At 46.9% G+C, this 19,808-nt stretch overlaps 1 protein-coding gene and 1 long non-coding RNA gene across 2 annotated transcripts in view; both read right to left on the bottom strand.

The window, feature by feature from the left end:
- Positions 1-19,808, bottom strand: part of CCDC7 (coiled-coil domain containing 7) — a 213,810-nt gene that overhangs the window by 166,397 nt on the left and 27,605 nt on the right. The gene's annotated exons all lie outside the window — the stretch shown is intronic.
- LOC132243197 (uncharacterized) lies at positions 3,200-18,062 on the bottom strand. The gene is made up of 4 exons (XR_009462696.1): positions 17,913-18,062; positions 16,884-16,943; positions 5,396-5,443; positions 3,200-3,508 (listed from the first exon to the last, which is right to left on the bottom strand). It is a non-coding gene; the product is annotated as an uncharacterized LOC132243197 (long non-coding RNA).

Below are 19,808 nucleotides of genomic sequence, written 5' to 3'. Positions count from 1 at the left end.
GCCTCTGCTGAAATGATTACTGTTGCAAACCAAATCACAGTTTTAATACAAATCTTACAGATTACAACAGTAAACGTCATCTCCTCTGACCCTTTTTTGGGCGCCTTGTTTCTGGTATAGTGACATGTAGAAAAAGTAGGGCATGAGAGAAAAGAGGGAACAATACCAATGCAAGAAATTTGCAGAAATATTTGTCTGGAAGACAAAAAGTGTCAATATTACAGATGTTGATCCCCCACATCAGGAGAGAATGGAAGGAAAGACAGCAGAATAATAAAGGAATTGGACTTCAAAAAATCCAATTATAGCAAACTTAGGGAACTGGCAAGCAGGATCCCCTGGGAAGCAGCTCTGATTGGAAGAGGAGTCCAGGATTGCTGCCTGCACTTTAGGGATGCCCTTTTAAAGGTGCAGGAGCAGGCTATCCCAATTCAATGGAAGAATGAAAGTGCAACAGGAGACCAATGTGGCTGAGTTGAAACTCAAAAAGGAAACCTATAAAAAGTGGAAACTTGGCCATGTTACTAGGGAAGACTGTTGCGTGGGCATGCATGGAGAAAATCAGGAAGGCCAAAGCATGATTTGAAATGCAACTGGCAAGGGACATAAACATGGCTTGAACCTGAGAAGCACTGACCTCCAACCCCTCCTGGAAAAGGATAACTATCTCAAGACAGTCACGGGCAACAAACCTGTCCTGATTTGCAGACAGCCCCTCAACCTCAAACAGCATCTCTCAAGCAACAGGCTAACTAAATCCCAGTCTCACCAAGGCATCTCATTACCTGGACTAGCTTTAGTGACTCCTTTTGTTCATATGCGTAGAGGCAGTCCTCAGACTTACAACACAACTGGTTCCTGAAAACCACATCTTAATTCAAAATGTTGCAACTTGGAACCGATTTTCCCATAGGAAATAATGTTATAAATGGGGAACTGGTTACTGAACCAAGGCCCAATCCCCTATTTTCACCAAAAATAACCCAGAATTTTGTACTCAATCAATTATAGATGAGTAATATAGCTACATTAATGTATTTATATTGTAAAGAGCAATCATGTTGATTTGGAAGGACTTCTTTGAGGAGACTTTGCTGGACGTTTTGAAGGGTTCTTGGCTGCAGTCTTCCTAGGAGTCTTGGCTGCAGGCTTTCTGGAGTCTTGTCTTCTTTCTTAAAGAAAGCGTCCAAGGAAGTTTGGACAGATGTTCTCCAGGGAAATGGGTGATGCAGTAAACTTGTTTGCTAGCGTGGCTTGGCGTCAGATCAAGTGTTGTAAAGTTGAAACTGATGTCAGAAAGTTGAAACAGGGTGTCAATTGTAAACAGTTTAAGTGTGAAACATTGTAACTCGAAACGTTGAGGACTGCCTGTACTGCCTACATCAGGCTTGTCCAACATACAGCGCGCAGGCTGCCATGCAGCCCACTGAGCCATTTTATCTGGCCCACAGCAGTGCCGCCGCCACGGAGCGGGGAGCCGCAGCAGCAGTAGGGCAGCGGTGGCGCGGGGCCGCCACCACGGAGTGAAGGGAGACGGCGGCAGGGCCGTGGCGAGGCAGGCAGCGAGGGGAGGGGAGCTGCCAGCCCTCGCCTGCCCGCTTGAAGCCAGCCCCGCTGCTCTGCCCAGACAGCAAGGTGGCGCCTGCTCGCTCCCCCGGCCAGTCTCCCCCTGGGTGCTGCGGCTCTCCAGGCCTGGCCACCCGCACGCAAAGCCCTGAGGGGGTCGTTTCTCATGTGCTGCTGGGGCGGGAGAAGCCCGGCTGGGTCTACACCAGCCAGCAGAAGTGGCAGCAAAGCCATGTGCTACTCGGGATGGGACGAGCCTGCACCAGTCAGTCCCGAGCGGCACACGGCTCCACTGCCGCTTCTGCCGGCTGGTGCAGACCTGGCCGGCCTCCTCCCGCCCCAGTAGCACATGGGAAGTCAGCTTCAGCTGCATGCTGCTTTTCCTGGCCGGTGCCAATGCTGTTCTGCCCAGGTGGGTCCTGCAGCACCATGTCAACCCAGGCATGGCACTGCCAGGGCAGGCGGGCCCCAGGTTAACCCAGGCCTGGCCCCGCAGCTTCTCCAGCACCAGGTCAACCCGGTTATAGCCAAGTGGCTTCTGCAGCACCATGTCAACCAGCACCATGTCAACCCCTACAACTTCATTGGTGTCAAAGGTCACGTGACATCACTTCCTGATATGAGACCACTTCCTGTGACGTCTTTGACTACGGCTCGCCAGCCCACTGGGTAATAAAAAGTTCGTGATCTGGCCCCACATTCAAAAAGGTTGGACACCCCTGGCCTACATGTTCTCTCCCAGCACCACCCTCTCCCCTCCCCCTTCTCTGTTCCTGCTTTGTGCTTCTGTATTCAAACTGCGCTCTTGCTTATATACTGCTTTGTGTACATCCCTTCGCAGCATTTGAGGAAGTGAATTTCAGTTTATGAAAGCTTGTGCTATATCTACTGTGATTAGTCCATAAAGTGCAAATCTAATTTGCTTTTTAAGGGAGCATAAAAGTTAAAAAGAAATAAGGGAGGGGATTCTACAAATATGTAGAAAGTAAGAGGATGACCAAAGAACTACAGGTCCCTTACAAAATGCAGAAGGCAATCTTGTTATGGATGATGCAGAGGCAGCTGAAGTATTTAATACCTTTTTTATTTCCACCTTCACAAATAGGAACAGCTACCATGTGATGACCCCAGTTGAGCAAAGATAGGAAAGGAGACAAACAGCAAAGAGAAAAGTGGAAAAACATGTTAGGGATTACTTAAAGAAGCTTGATGCTTCTAAGTCAACAGGATCAGGTGGGATGCACCTTAGGGTACTGAAGGAATTGGTTGAGGCAATTTCAGAGCCATTAGCTATCCTCTTTGAGGACTCATGGAGGTCAGGTGAGGTCCTGGATGAGTGAAAAAGGGCAAATATAGTGCTCATCTTTAAGAAAGGGAAGAAGAAAGATTGAGGAACTACAGACCAGTCAGCCTGACCTCTAAACCTAGAAAGATAATGGAGCTGGTCCTCAAGGAATTCACTTCGAAACACCTAGATGAGAACAAGGTGATCAGGAACAGCCAGCATGGATTCATCAAGAGTAAGCCATGTCTGATCATCCTGATTTCCATTTATGATGCGACAGACTCTGTGGATGGAGGAAAAAGCAGTGGATGTTCATATACCTTGGTGCTAGCAAAGCTTCTGACACCATCTCGCTCAACATTTTTATTAACAAGCTAAGGAAATACAGATGAGACAGAAGCATTGTAAGGTGGATACACACAGGTTGGATCATTCTCTTTAATGAATAGTCATCAATGGCCCAGTGTCCAGTTGGAAGAAAGTATCAAGTGGAGCTCACCAGGGGCTGTCCTGGGTCCAAAACTGTTCAACATCCTCAATAATGACTTGGATGATGGTATCAAGTGCACACTTAACAAATTTGCAGATCACACGAAGTTGAGTGGAGCTGCAGATACTGTGGAGGGTAGGGCTAGGTTCCATAATGACCTGGATAAACTGAAGAAATGAACCAGATGAAATTCAACTGGTACAAGTGCAAACTCCTGCACTTCCAATAGAATAACTGAATGCACAAATACAGACTGGAGAATGATTGCCTAGACTGCAGTACTGCAGAGAAGGACCTGGAGGTTGCAGTAGACCATGAGCTGAATATGAGCCAACAGTCTGCGCTTGATGCAAAAAAGGCCAACAGTGTACTGGGTTGTATTAACAGGAATGTCACGCAAATCAAAGGAAGTGATTCTACTGCTCTACTCAGCACAGGTGAGGCCTCACCTGGAGTACTGTGTCTAATTCGGGCCTCACACTTCTTGATGGGAGAGGGTTCAGCAGAGACCAACAAAAATAATTAAAGGCCTGGAAAACATAACTTACAAAGAAAGGCTAAAAAGTTAGGGTTATTTAGTCTGGAAAAACAGAAGACTGAAAAATTTCTAAAGAAAATAGTGTATAATTCAATAAAAGTAAAACTGAAATACTTAAAAAAACAAAAAAAAACAAAAAAAAATTGTATGGTAGATATAACTGGAGCCCTGAGAAGATCGGGGCTAACAGGGCTTAGCCGCCCCAAACACAGGGTAGCACAGAGGGCCACAGGGCAGCCCGGGCTGGGGTTCCAGAAGACTGCGGGGGGGGGCAGGGGGAGAGGCATGCACAGGTAGACATGGAGCCTGCAGCCAGCCAGGATTGCAGCCAGATGGCATGCAGAGCACTACCCACCACAGCAGGTAAGTTAGGGAAAAGGAAGGGGCATGGGAGGGGCAAATCAAGGCCCCAGCAGTGAAGGAGGTAGTGGGGCAGAGGCAAGGATGGGGGCTGTGGTGAATGGGGCCCCGTGGCAGGTTATGGGACACTCAGAGCCCGGGTAGCTTGTCCGGGGGGGTGGGGGGCCCTACTGCTGCTTCATGCGCCTCAGAAGCCTGGGGGCCATTTGCCCCCTGGATTTGTGTGCAGGGCAGAAGTGGGCTGCTGCTGCAGGCTGAGCTCTGTGCATTGCTGCCCCAGGAGCTGGCTGCCATGTGTGATGCCATGTGCCTACTGCCGCTGGTTCCCGAGCCAGCTCCCAGGGCAGAGCCAGCAGCACACAAAGCCCAGCCCGCAGTGACAGACTGCCTCCGTCCCATGCACAAATCCAGGGGGCATGTGCCCCCTGGGCTTCTCCCAAGGTGTGCAGTGGCAGAAGCCCCCCTGCACAAGTCGCCCGGGCTCCGAGCATCCCAAGACCTGCCCTGGGACCCCATTTACCACAGCCCCTGCCCCTCTCCCTCCCTCACTGTGGGGGCCTTGATCTGCATCCCCCCACGCCCCTTCCCCAACTTACCTGCTGTTATGGGCAGTACTCCACATGCTGTCTGGCTATAATCCCGGCTGCCTGCAGGCTCCATGCCTGTCTGTGCACGTCCCTCCTCCCCACTGGAGCCACCCAGAGCCCACGCCTGGGCTGCCCTGCAGCCCTCTGCACCGTCCCATGTTGCGGGGAGGGGAAGACAGGCTATGCCCCGTTAGCCCCAGCCTTCTACTGCCTACAGCTGTGTGCCTGCCTGCCACACATACATGGGTAAAATATCATTTTTCACAGAATATTCACAGAACTACCAGGACCCATTTGCCAAGATCAGTGGTAGTTCTATGAATATTCCATGAAAAATGATACTTTACCTGTGCACATGCTGCGAATTTTCAACAAAAAAATCCACTATTTTCTCAGGGCCTTATATATAACCAAAACGCCAAATAAAGGAATATCATGTACTTTTGACTAAAAAATAACAGCTAGTACCTTCAAAAAGTTAAATTCAAATATACTATAGATCTAATAAGCAAAACGTTTCAGCATGACAATTTTAACAAGGATTCAACACCTTTCCTAACAATACTTACAGATCTTCTTCATAGCCAGGTCACAGGACATGAAACCAAAATATGGTTCTGAAATAAACCGATATAAAATATTATAAAAGAAATCAACTTGCTAATGTAAAAAGCTAAGACTGGTCAAAGGCAAAACTGCTCTGATGACGTTCTAAATTTATTAGGCGCAAGATATTTCCAAAAGAGTCACAGGATTGTCAAAATGTAAAGGTAATATAATATAAAATCATTTTTGGCATCCTGTTGCTTTAATTCTTACACTAAACACAGTTTAGCCGGGCCCAGAGACTGGTACCTGAGAGTTCAGCCAAGCTCCAAAGCAAAAATGATTTAAATTTTCAATCATTGTTTTTCATCTTCATAAGCAACTAATATTGAATTTTTCTTTTAGAGATTTTTAAGGACTATTCGGCTTTAATTTTTATTTTTAAATTAGGGGTTTAGAGAGGTATGCTTCAGAAGCATTTCAAATGAAAGCAGGTTTTAAACAGAGCTAGGGTGGTGATGTACCTATGACAGTCCACAAAAAATGAGACAAGGATTTTTGTGGGCGATATCTTTTCTTGGAGAATCTTGTAAGGATGGCTATAGGAGACTACTGTACACATATAAGTTGGACAAGCTGGACAATTTTCTGTCAGCAGCTCCATAGTCCTTGCCATGCCTGCACTCCCTTTTTCAGCAAGCCTAGAAAACAACTACATGCCTGGCCTGAGTTAGTCCCCTCCTGACCAGATAATCAGAGTAATTGTGATGAATCCTAGCTGACCTCCTGCACCCTCCTATACTGGGATTTCAAGGCTTTTTTCCAGCATTCATGGAACTAGCCATGCTACTTGCAGTTGTAACTAAGTCACTATCTCTGCTGCAATCCATTTGCTGTCACAGCATTGTTTCGGTGGCTTTTACACAAGGCCTATTGACTACTTTCCAACTTCAGATGAAGGAGGCCAAGGACCATGCCAGTTGCCAGAGCACTTTACAGAACCAACATCATGAAGCAAGGGGTAGGTGGATTATTTGGGATGTGGGCTTGGGTAGGTTGGTCTGTTACATGACAAATTTCCAGGGTGGCAGTCCAAAAGTAGGTGGAAGTGGTATGCCTTCGCACTTAACTCATAAAAAAAACACGTCACAATCTGTTCCAATGATCTCAGAGCAGTATAACTACTAGGCCACAAAGTAGCTGCTTCATTGGGGGGGGGGGGGGGGGGGGGGGGGAGCACTAGAATGAACAATTTTTTAGTACAGGTTAGTGGGATATAAGTGTAAAATGACATGCTTTGCTCCACAGGGTATCAGAATTATTCTCATTTCATCAAGAGGTTTTTTGGGGGGTTTTTTGACACAAGAACAGCTCCATTTGGTTTTTATTACACTTTTAAGCCCCTAAATATACAATAAATGTTAGCCTTAACCACACCCTACCACATGTATCAGCACCCTATAGCCCACAGGCTGAATCCAGCCAGCAAACAGATTGGATCCAACTCAGCCCAAGGGATTGGGCAGAACACAACTGTGCCAAACCACTCATCCCCTCTGCAGCTTGAGCTTTCCAGGGGGCAGACATCTGCTGTCCATAGCTGGGGGTCAGCAAGCCCTGGCCTGCAGCAAAAAGGCTGCTAGGACAGGAGTCCGCACATTAGAAAAACAAGTTGTAAGTATTTTGGAATGGCCTATCTGTCTACAGTGAGAAATTAATACCATGAGATGTTCCTTTTGGGTGACTCTTTGTGGCTCCGATTCATTCATTCAAAAAACAAACAAAAACAAGCAATGAATACATTTCTTCATCTGCAACTATGGCTTCTGGAACATGTATAGGTATGTCTACACAATGAAAAGCAACGCCATGCACAAAAGCAATATTATTAACATGCTAACATAGCACTGAAGCACAGGTAATTACCTCCGATTAGAAGGAGGACTTATTGGTCTGGGTGCAGTACCCTGCTAGTGCAGCTATAATGCTTCTGATTCTAGAATGGGTGTGTGTAGACCTCTCTCAGCTGTTTTTATATGTCTCTGTATTGTTCCATGTACACCAGTGGCGCTCAACCTTTTTGTCCAGTGGACTGGATGGTCAGTGCCCAATGTCTCTGCAGGCCAGAACCTACTGGTGAACTTGATCCGATGCCCAGGGCAGCACAGCAGGGTTGAATTGGGGGGGGGGGGGGGGGGGTAAGCGCCACACACAACACATGCCACAAAAACCTGGCCCTGAAGAGGGAGAGAGCATGGCCCAACCTCAAGGGAGAAAGGGAGCATGCCCTGGTTGGGCGGGGGAAGCGGACATGGCTTAGCCCTGTGGTGGGTAGGGAGCATGGCCCAGCCCTGAACCAGACACACAAAGAAAGAGCATGGCCTGGCCCCAACCTAGCCAAGGGGGGGGGAAGGGGGCATGGCCCAGCCCTGAAGGGGTGAGAGAAAGAAAGGAGCGTGGCCTGGCCCCAAACCAGCTGCCCAGGGGGAGGGGGCATAGTCCAGCCCCACATGGAGAAGGGGGTGCAGCCTGGCCCTGACCCAGCTGCAGGAAGGAAAGAAGGTGTGGCCTGGCCCCAATATGGCCATGCAAGTGGAGGGTCGTGGCCCAGCTAGAACCTGCCCTGCACAGCTTGGGATTTTGGCAGCAAAGAGGGGTGGCAGTACTGCTACTGCTTCCTCCGCCACCAAATTTTCCAAACTGGAATCCGGCCTGCAGGGCTCCTCACTAAGCTCCACAGGCCACATTAGGCCTGTGGGCTGGAGATTGAGCACCCCAATGCAGACAAACATCATAGCTATGGCACTTTCAAATTTACCCAAATAGGCAGTTACTTTCATGAAGGGTGGACAATAGGATTTCAAACAATAGAAAAGAATGCTTTCTGACATTTTCAGGGGTAGATGGCATAGAGGGGGCATGTTCTGTGAATTTCCAAAGAGTAATGGCAACGCATTCCCATGCACTTACACATGGAGATCCTCATAGATTCATAGTTACATTTTCCAAAAGAATAGATATCATAATCAGTCACTGTCTCCAGCATCTCACTAGGACTGGCAATTTGCTAACTCCATTCTTTTCTTCTCATTTTACCATGACCTTATGCAATTATTTCTACAGCAAAATCTTCTCTTCTAATGTCTTTCTAGATTTTATCTTCCCACCTTCATGATCTCCCCTCTCAGCTTCTTGACCTCAATATACATCATCACCACTTCACTTGGTATCTTCTCCCGATATATTATCTTTACACATCCAGTCTTTCAGCTCTCCTGATTCAACATGCTTCTCTTGCAATCATTCCTCATTCAAGTCATTTTCAAATCCCCCTAAACTACCCATGGAAAATTCATTTGTGCAGATTACAACCAGCTGAAATCCCTCTTTAATAGAAACCATGCCTCTGAACCAAACAACGTAACAATGTTTTCATCTCGGATCACATCATCAGTGAATGGGATGGCCTACAACTCTTACCCTCTGCTCTCCCTTCACTCTTTGAAGAGCTCCTTCCATATCTGCATTAGAAAGCATGAGACCCCAGACAGGATTCAGACAGTGCTCCACATCAAACTATTCCATCTTCCTGTACCTTGGTCTATATATATTTATGAACTTAATATATTCTCTTGATCCATTTTACTTAAGTTTTACAAACATTTAAAACTTTTCTACTCTTCCCACATTTTCTTTTGGCAAACTGTCATAGGCATTCTCAATACCACTGAATGAAAAGATGACTCTTTATGCCCCCCAAATTTGTCATCAGTTGTCTTGTAGCAGCTGTTGCCATCAGTCCATTTTTCTTCCTCACTTAGTCTACATTCATACCCCCTTTGCATTAAACCAAACTTCCTTTGAATCAATGTGCCATTTGAGTATCTTGACACAGATGTGCATTAGTATACTTCTTTGAAACGGGTGTAACAATCCTTTATTCCAACTGTCAGGTAAGGAGATACCAGAAAAATGTGTTTGAATATTCTATATGGCCAACATTTTCCTTCTCTACCAGCTGTTGTGATCATACCCACCATCACCTGAACAATACCAGTTTTTCTTCCTTTTCTCAGTTTTATAATTGCTGTTTCTATTTCACCCATCTATGAATCTCCATTCTACATTTTTCACTACCATTTAGCTCTCTATTTATCTTAGACTGTATTCAACCCTCCAGATACTTTATATTCAGTATGTTTTTCAAAATAGCCCTACTACACTCTTTTAATCCCAGGGGAATTGGTTAATAAAATTACATTTTCATCCTACATAAATCCAGGTTCTTATATACTTGATCTTTTACTTTAAAAAAAAACATATAAGCTTTTCTTGATACCTACTACATTTTCTCTGAGTTTTTCTGTGAAATCTTTCCAAACTTTTTCCTTTATACTGTTTGGTAATACTTCTTATTTAACCTATATTTAGTTCTATTTTCAGTTAATATTCTTTTAAATCATACTCTCCGTGTCTTGTTCTTGCCTGAACTCCGTGCACTTTGTTTCATCATGGAGTATCCTTCTCTCTTCTAATTCCACTTGGTTTTCCATAAACATCTACTACCTGTTTTATAAAGGTTTTATTCATTTATACTTTTACTGTCCTAATTTACCCATGTGAAATGCATTCATTTCTTTTACTCATTCTCAGAAATTGCCCCACAGCATCACACCTTTTAATTTCTACACTTTTGAATTTACTTACTCTTCCTATTCAATAAAAGCATTATATTTAAAGTTATTATATTGCTATTGTTGCTGAGTGAGACCAGACTTGAAAATAAAAGAATAATGACTCAGATTGGAGCAAGCTATACCTTTTTGTGGTGAGATGATTAGCTGAAGCACTATAATTTGTTTTGCCATTTTGTCTGACCTTGTTAAAAAAATTGCAGAGCCTCTCAGAAAGCATCCACGATAGACTGAATCAGGAATGGTTTATGCATCTCTAATTTAGCCGATCCATAAGGTGCATATCTACCTTGCCTTCTGCTTGATTTCAGACTAACATGGCTAACTAGACAGTCTCTTAAAGTCTCTTACAGCCATATTTTTCTCTTCTTTTCTATGATAGGATCTGCCAAAATCAGTAGCCATATGCGTCCACAGTTGTATGCCAGACATAAGTGGGTCATTACAAATACAGTCTTTCAAACAGTAGAGAAGAAGAAGCCCTCATAGGTGCATCCAGGTCTGACTGCTCACGTAGGTTCCTAGCTGAGATACAGGACCTTCATCTAACCCAGGAGGTGCATAGTCCCACCAGGGGAGATTCCTTGTTGGATCTGGTCCTGGCCACGGGCACCGACCTAGTGAGGGGTCTGCAGGTGCTTGACCACCTGGGCAACAGCAATCATCACCTGCTGGAATTCACCATCCAGCGCAAGGTGGCAAAAGCCTGCAGCAAGGCAGCAGCCCTGGACTTCAGAAGGGCAGATTTCAATGAAGTAAGGAGAATAGTCGGGGAGACACTGAGGTCCCAGAGGGGAGGGGAGTTGGGTGTCCAAGAAGAGTGGTCGTTCCTTAAGGAGATGATCCTGCAAGCCCAAAGGGAGGTAATCGCAACACGGATCAAAGGGGGCAAGAGGGCACAAAAGCCCCCATGGTTCACCAAAAGCATCCGGGAACGTCTCCTAGCTAAAAAGGAGGCGTACACCCAATGGAAGGGAGGGGCCATCACCAGGGAGGACTACACCTCAGTTGTTTGGGACTGTAGGGGGGAGGTCAGGAAGGCCAAGGCGGAGATGGAACTGGGACTAGCTACCTGGAACAAGGACAACAAGAAGTCCTTTTTTCAATACATAGTGGGTAAAAAGAAGGTATCAGGTAACGTGGGGCCTCTGCAGGACATGCTAGGAAATCTGGTTGTCATCCCAGACAGCAAAGGTATCCTATTTAACAATTTCTTTGCCTCCATTTTTCTGAGCAGGGATCGGGTCATCCCCATTGGGACCCCATAGGCCCCAGGGGAGGTGCACCCAGGCCTACGGTAAAAGAGGACCTAGTCAGGGAACTTCTGGAGGGACTGGACGTATTTAAATCAGCAGGTCCTGACGATCTCCACCCCAAAGTGCTGAGGGAATTAGCAGAGGTCATTGCGGGACCCCTGGCACAGCTTTACGAGTACTCCTGGTACTCTGGCGATGTGCCAGAGGACTGGAAAAGGGCCAGTGTGGTTCCCATTTTCAAAAAAGGGAGGAAGGAGGACCCAGGAAACTATAGGCCACTTAGTCTTACCTCAGTCCTGGATAAACTTTAAGAAAATTATCCTGGTGCATGTCCGCGATGGGCCAGCAGGGGAGATTATGCTTAGGAGCAACCAACATGGGTTCATTAGTGGCAGGTCCTGTCAGACCAACCTGGTGGCCTTCTATGACCAGGTCACAAAAGCCTTGGACGCAGGTGTCACAGTGGAGATAGTCTTTCTGGACTTTATGAAGGCCTTCAACACTGTCTCTCACTCCATTCTCATTGAAAAACTAGGAGACTGTGGCGTTGATACCTACACAGTCAAGTGGGTCACTAATTGGCTGGAGGGCTGCACCCAGAGAGTGGTGGTGGACGGGTCTTATTTGACCTGGAGGGATATGGACAGTGGGGTTCCGCAGAGCTCGGTCCTCGGGCCTGCACTGTTCAACGTCTTCATCAGCGACTTGGACGAGGGGGTAAAAAAGCACCCTGTTCAAATTCGCAGATGACACTAAGATGTGGGGAGAAGTGGGCACGCTAGTGTCACAACCCAAAGTTGTGATTTTTTGTTTGTGTGTGTGCTTCAGCACCGCTAAATTATTTCCTGTCAAATTTGTCGCTTTCTTTGCACAGTAGAGTTCTCTGCTGTTAGAGAGAACTCTGGTGTAACGGGGGATTTCCCACCGAATTGCAGCTTCTTTGCAGGGTGCATCTCTTTTGCATCGTAGTGATACACGTTGTAAAGAAGTTCCCGCCATTTGTATTAGGATTTACGCCACATTATTGGCCCATTCCTAATATAGGCACACGTGGCGGCTAGTGATTGGCTTGCTAGCCGTACATAAGGCTTGGGTAGTTTCCGCCCAAGCCGGAGGAGGGAGGACGAGAGAGATTCTGTGTGAAGATCTCCAAGCACTGCGGACCCTCGCGGACCCGGTGCGCCTCCCCTAAGCAGGCAATAGAGGCAACAGAACCGAGTCTACGGAGCTTTCGCTTCTCGCCTCTCCCCGTTGCCGAGCGCAATCCTAGATGTATCCCTTTCCTGAAACTTCGGACCCGCGGAGACTGAGTAACTCCGGGGAAACTTTTCGAACCCAACTTAACCGGACCCGCGGAGCCTAGCAAACTCCGTGGGAGCAATCGATTTGTCAGAGTCCTCCAACAAGGGTTCAAGCGGGAGCTGTGCCTGGAAACCTGTCCAGCCTACACCAATACCATCTTTGGGTGTAAGTAAACAATCTTTTCAATCAACCATTACATCTCCGTAACTAATTCTAACTTGCGTGCGCTAAACCAACCCGCCGTTCTCTCCTGCCCCGCGTGCCCGGGCTGCTGGCCACAGCCCGCGCGCACCGAAGACGGGTCCGGTTTGACCCCGGTTCGCCCCTGGCTAGCGCATGGCAGCCAGAATGGGATCGGAATCACCGCCACCCACGGCGACGAGGGCGGGATCAGGGCCCGGCCCACACAGCTAGAAGGGAGGAATAGGCTACAATCAGACCTAGACAGGTTGCAGGTCTGGATTGCTCAAGTCACAGAAGTGGTGGATTAATTATCTAAATGATTATTTCAAAGCTAAATTCGAAAATTCAGCTGAAATGCAGCACTGTAACAGTTAAGCTTCCATGACGTATGAATATGAATCAGTTGAAATGTTAACAAGTCTGTGCAGTTATGCCAAAACCGACCTCTCTGCTTTCTCTGGCTCTGGCATGCTGTTTGTATTACTATATTTTCTCACATATAGCACAAACTTTTTCCTCCCCACAAAAATAAGCCCCAAAACTGGGGTGCAGGCATTAAGCAAGGAATCTGTTTTCTTCACTTAAAAAGAAGCATACCTGGAGACAACGTGCATGCTATGCACCTACCAAGATGGTTTCTGCTTGCAAGGGGTGTGTCACGGCAGGGTCCTACAGGAGGGCCGTGATCTCCTTAAGGCCCCTTCCTCCGTGCCAAGTCGGCCCAAGGGCACCCTCCGATTCTCGCCTGCCATGTCTTTGATGTTTAGATAAGTTAGGGAGGCTGCCTTACGTCTTCCTGGACACGGTTCATTGTAACCTCTGGCCCCGTGGACTCCTGGGCCCCTCGTGGGTCTTGTCCTGCAGATGGGTGCTTTGAGGCACCCTAGCCTTATGGGCTATGCATGGCTCCAACCTCCCCTTATACCACGCCCCAAGCCTCGCAGCTGGAATAGACGCTGCCCCCTTCTCCGGGGCCTTCTCAGCACGCCTGCACTGGAGCTTCTCAATAGTGCCCCCTCTCTGGGGCTGGGGTCTATGCACCCTGTATGCCACGCCCTTACTGGCGCTGGGGTCCCCACACTACTGTGGGTCCCCTATGAGGCCTCCTTTAATCCCTAATAGGCTCACCCAAACCACCGGTGTAACAACAAAACAAAACACAAGCCCCTAGGCTATAACTTAAAGCCGCCTGGCTAAACCCATGTTGCTCAGACATCTTAGAGCTGCCATCCTTTATTCTGCTTGAGCGGTACCTGCGGTTCTCGTATCTTTGCTCCAGGAGCTCCTCTCTCTCTGGCTGCTGGCAGGGAACTCCCTGGCCTCAGCTCCTGGGCTTTATAAGAGCCAGGCCCTGCCCCTTACAGTCAGCTGACCACTGGCAGGTGTGGGTCCTTTGCTGACTCCAGTTGCCCTGGCAACCACCAGCTGGGCTCCTTATTCACTGCTAGGGCTCTTTCTCTAGCAGTTACTCCTCTTTAGGAGCAGAGCACCTCGGTGCTCTGCGACAGGGTGCAACCCTTTATTAACCCGCAGCCAGCAAGCTACTGGTATCTTCTTGATGGTATCTTCTCGACTTGGAAACACAACTTTATATGCACTTAATCAAGAACTAACTTCACTACTTACAGTAAAGAACTAACAGTCTTGCTACTGTCTTTGCAAGGGTCTGGATCCTAATCTTGCATGACATGGAGTAAGTCCTCTGGGGAACACTGAGTTTCCAGAAGTGTGACATTCCTGGGTGAGGCGGCAGACAATAGGAACCTCCTTGTGTGGCATATAGGACTTACTCTATTACTACACAGCTGGCCACAACTTTAGAAAAATCTTTTTCCTACATTCCACCTTCCAAAAAACAAGGTATGTGTCTTATTTGAGGACATATTATAGGTAAGAAAATACAATATCAGGTTCTTACCACCTAATCCAATATGCCATAACATCCAGGATCTTGTGCATCATGACACTAAGCAAGGCATTGGATCTGTAACTCAGAACCACCAGGACTACTTCAGTGCAAATAACACTGTCATCTAAAAGATGCTATGTAACAAGAGGCTCCTGCACAGGGCACACAGTAGGGGCCAGTGGCCTGGGAAGTATAGTCATGGTAGTAACAATCAGCTAAGCAGCCAGTGTGCAACCAGGCTGTATAAACCCTCACTCACCATCCTACTGCCAATTGTAATTCTACAGCAGACTATTCCCATAAGCCATGCTAGCAGACCAGGGGGGGCAAGATAAGAGTGGTGCTATGAGCCAGATACAGCCTACAGGCTGTATATGTTTAACACTCCTGCATTAGAGCAAGGGGCAGTGAACATATATTTTTGTTGCATGACAGATTCAAGAGAGATGCCATAATAGAGCTGTCAGCTCTACACGGCCTTCATCATCAATAAGAAAGCCTCTGATGAAGTCAGGCAACTTCACCTCTAGAGCCTGCTAGCATAGGCAACTAGTAAGGGGAACACGGGGGTGGGGGGCACATGCACCCCCTGATTGGCCACTGCCGGCTTTTGCAGGCAGTTGCCACTTGCTCCCCCCACCCCCCGCCAGCTTCTGCAAACAGTTACTGTTCGCCACCCCCCACCGGGCCCTGGCTTCTGCAGGCAGTCACCACTCGCCACCTCGATGCCAACTCCCACAAACTGTGTCTCCCCAGTCTCAAGAGGCACCAGTCACCCATGCCTGCTGGGATGTTAAGACAAATACTTACCTGCATCAGCTCCATGAAGAAATCTGAGGCAGAGTAAGGACTGGCACTGACCTATCTGGGTTGAAACAAGATTGTGTGCTTGGACTGATTTTTCTGTATAGCACTTATGGGGGAGGCAGTTGGCAGCATTTCAGCTGTTAAGATTCCTCACCTTCAGAACACTGTTCTATTCTGCAAGCAAGACTAAAAGTTATTATTCAACTGCATCATGAAGTGCTCCACACATATGACTGAATTAAAAATGCACTCAAAACCAAATTTGTAGATATTGATTTGCCACTTTATGGCACCTGCAAACAGCTTTAGGCTCACAATTGGCTTAACCAAGACAGAGGTCCTGTATCTGGTTGCACCAACAAGAGTTTTGTGTACTTGGTGGAGAGCAACTACCTATGACTCATGAATCCCACTGTGTGGACAGTGTAGTGACAAATTAAGGTAGTATTGATGAAGAAGTTATTTCCCACAACCTGAAAATAAATGCAACAATTGACAAATTGAGCAAGTGGGTGTGATGACAACAAGAAATAAAGATATCTGAAGAAGGGTAAGGTTTACAAGACTGTGGTGCTTACTCTTTTATGAGCTCAAACCGAGACATCACATCAGTGATACTTCTAGCAACTGGAAAAAAGTCCACCAATTTTCTTGAGCCCTGAACACCTTCTCCTCCCTCCCTCTCCCCCTCCAAAGCTCAGATCCTTTGACTGAGTATCCAGTGCTAAGGTATTGTGACAAGTCAGTTACTACAACACTCGAACACTGATAATGAACAACTGATCACATAATGCACACAAGTAACAAATGTAAGCCCTAGCAGCCACAGTACACAGACCTGGAATGCAGTCAGCAAAAGTGAGGCTGGCCAAAAAATGGGTTTTGCAGAATATGCTCTACCTTCTTTAGAGAAAGACACCAACAGTTTAGACTGCTAGGAATCATTAGCTACAGATAGACAGCAATGGCATGCAAAAGTCAAAGAGGGACCTTTTGGACTAGCAACCCAATGTTGACTGGCAAGAAAAGCATAAGGTTTAAGAAAAGCAACAACAAAAGCTACAAACTACACATCTGCTGCAAGATGGTTGGTGCCACTGCAGAGAATACAGTCCAACATTTTTGTGGCAGACTATGCTCTCCTCACACTGATAGATATTTTAATTATCTTTTCAACCTGAGACTGTTAGATTGCTTAGCCTTAGGTGCCTTGGCTACATCAGCTCTCAATCCAGGGGACCAATAGTTTTCCTGCATAGTTAATACTTTATATTGGCAATAATTGACCTACAGCACAGACTGAACAAATATATCTGGGCAAGGGTAGGCCGTCTATGCCCTGGCCCCCTCAGGGCAGTACCTGTATTAGGAGAGTCTCTTAAGTCTTTCAGCAGCTTCTCTGGTGATATCTGGTGGAGAACTGAAAAGGTAATGAAGATACAGTGGGGTAAGCATCAAAGTGTTTTTATTTGATATGCAGAAACCTAACAGAACAGCTTTTCAAGCCAGATGTTACGACCCACCCAAAGCGGGGCTATGAACAAGGCTCCAGCAAGCATCACAACTTCTAGTCCCAATAGGAAGGGCAGCCCATGACCTTTTTGCTTGTAACAAAGGTGGAACCGATCCTTGCTGTGTCTGCACGGGGCCTGACACGGCAAGGCCCAGCAAACAGGAACTCCTCGGGACCACATGCAAATACCACTCTAATAAAGCAGATAAGATCCTTTGGGTAAATCTGGTATCTTTTCTTAGACCAACTCAAAACAGTTGGAAAAAAAATCTTAGCAAGCTTTCATCAGGCTGAGGAAGCATCTGCAGTTGGTGCAGATACAGCACTCGTGGGCAGACCTAGGATTTTGAAGTGGAGAGAGATGGAGTGGCAAATCATCATTTGTAGCTAGCCCTACATGATTAGGATCAACGCAAAAGCAAACATGCGGATTGAAACATCCCCCCATTGACTGTGCAGCATTAAAAAGTACAAGGCACCAGGCAAAAAAATACCCAACAAAAGTTAAAAGCTATGGTGTCATTAGCCCTGTGGTCATTACAGTGAAATGTAAATCACTTGTTCATATTCAACAAACAACCATAAGCCTTCCTGAGCCCCCCGCTTCAGTGTCTGCCCTCCCCAGGCCAGAGCGCTGGGCGGGTGCCCAAGAGCGGAGGGCGCCACAAGGGCCGCCGGGGCCAGGCTGCAGAAGAAAAGCCGGTTTGAGCAGCGGAAGGGCAGCGGCCTCGCCGCCTCCAGGGCTGACAGATGAGCAGGACCCGGGGAGGGGACGAGCCGCTACCCCCCCCCCCCCGGGCGGATTTGGCTGGGGGGGGGGGGGAGGGGGAGAGGAGCAGGTACAGAGGAGGGCTGCACGAAGCGCTGCGGCCCCACCTCCCGTGCCTGCCCAGGGACGCTGCTGGATGCCGGCCCAGCCCCCGCCGCATCCCGCCCGCGCCCGCCGCGCGCTCTGCTGGGGGGAGGGGCGGCGCCCGCAACCGTCCGTAACGGCCGCCGCGCGCCACCGGGGGGGGGGGGGGGAGGGGCGGGAGGCGCCTGCCCTGCGCTCTCCTCAGCGGGGCCGTGAAGAGGCCCGGCCCCGGCCCCAGCCCCAGGCCTAGGCCCGGCCCAATCCGGGACTCCTAGTCCAGAAAGGTGGCGGTGGGTGGAGGAGAAGTGGCTTTGCTCCCCCACCACCAACTTGCTAGACCCGTGGGGAGCCCTGCAGGCCAGGAGGTATGGGGCTGTGGGCTGGATCTGGTCCTGCCCGTCCCTGTCTAGTGTGTTTCTGTAGTCAAAAAACAAGTGAAAACAAAACTAGGATTTTCAAGGGGTGCCCCACATCTAGATAGGTTGAGAACCACCAGCCTGGACAATACAATATAGTCTCGCTGTTTGTCTTTTGCGGGGGGGTGGTTTTGTTTGTCACTGAAGCACTATAAAATGAACCTGGAGCTAACACACTATAAGCTGTCTAGACAGTACAGTGTTGCATTCATTATTTATGTAGAACTGAGGCAGTTAGTTACAAACCAGAGTCCTCTGCCGGCTGTGCCATAAGGTCTTGGGGTGGCAGTGAGCACTGCACAAGTCACCGGTGTGGTTTTTCAAACTAGGATGAGGCATGTTGGTAACTCCTAATGGGTGCTGTTCCCACAGCTCCAGGCTCTCAAATTACAATAATCCAAGATCAAGAAGAAGACTGCATTATCTATTGACAACATGATCAGCGCTCATGATGGTAACAGAAGCTGCTGTAATATAAAATCTAAACTAAAAGCAAACGTGGAGTACAGAAAAAGGAAAACCAACAGACAAGAGGAATCTCCAGCCCTACCAGAAAGACGAGAAATCTTCAAGTCCATTTGGCAACATTTAACAAATTATAAACACAGAAATAAAATACATCTTAGTAAGAGATACACATCAAATACACAAAAGGAAAATAAAAGAATTAGTTGCAGAAAAAGGAATAAAAGAAATCTAAATGCAAAAAGAAAGCGTAACAGAAGAAGCTTAGAATGCAATAATATTTTAAAATAATCAGGTATATTAAAGGCTGTGAGTACACTTAACAAACAATAAAAATCATCATAGTCTTCACTTGATATTCACCGGTAACTTTCATTAAATTGTATGCTTTGGGTGACAAGAGACAATCTGTTGAGAAACAGCAAACAGATCACCCACCCCATCTGGATATCTAACTGGCTAAATATCAGTAGTTAAATATCGAAGGGGCAGATGAGAAAACATTTTGTTATGCAATAACTTTATGTAAGGTAAAATTATATATACATATAAATTGTAGATATGAATAGTATTTATTTGATTATTCTGTCTGCCCCCTTACCTTCCATCAGTCCTTTTTATCTTTTTAATTCACCTTCCCCCCCCCCCCCACTTTTCACATGCATTTAGTTACAAGATCACATACTTCTACAAGACCTTTACGTTATTTAGTGCACAGGATTAATAACGCTCCTGGAGTGAGTAACTATTCAGTGGGTCATTTTATGCTCAGCACTTGATGTAGGGCTCGCTATCTGACCCTATTCTGTATACAGAATTATTAAATTCCACCTGAACTCTTCTATGGTAATCATTACCATAGTATGAGTGCTCACAAATGTTAATAGACATCCTGTGAGGTGAGATTGTCCATATTTTAAAATAAAAGAGAAAAAAAGGAATAAATTAATTGAAATTAAAAATGTCTACTACTTTTGAATGATCAATTTAAGATAGCAAAAGCTTTCTTTTTTCAGTGTTTAATATTTTGTTTGTTAA

The sequence above is a fragment of the Alligator mississippiensis genome, chromosome 5 (genome assembly GCF_030867095.1).
Source record: "Alligator mississippiensis isolate rAllMis1 chromosome 5, rAllMis1, whole genome shotgun sequence".
In the NCBI taxonomy this organism is placed as follows: domain Eukaryota; kingdom Metazoa; phylum Chordata; order Crocodylia; family Alligatoridae; genus Alligator; species Alligator mississippiensis.
Note: the sequence above shows the minus strand (reverse complement) of the source record. Positions and strands in the feature narration are given on the sequence as shown.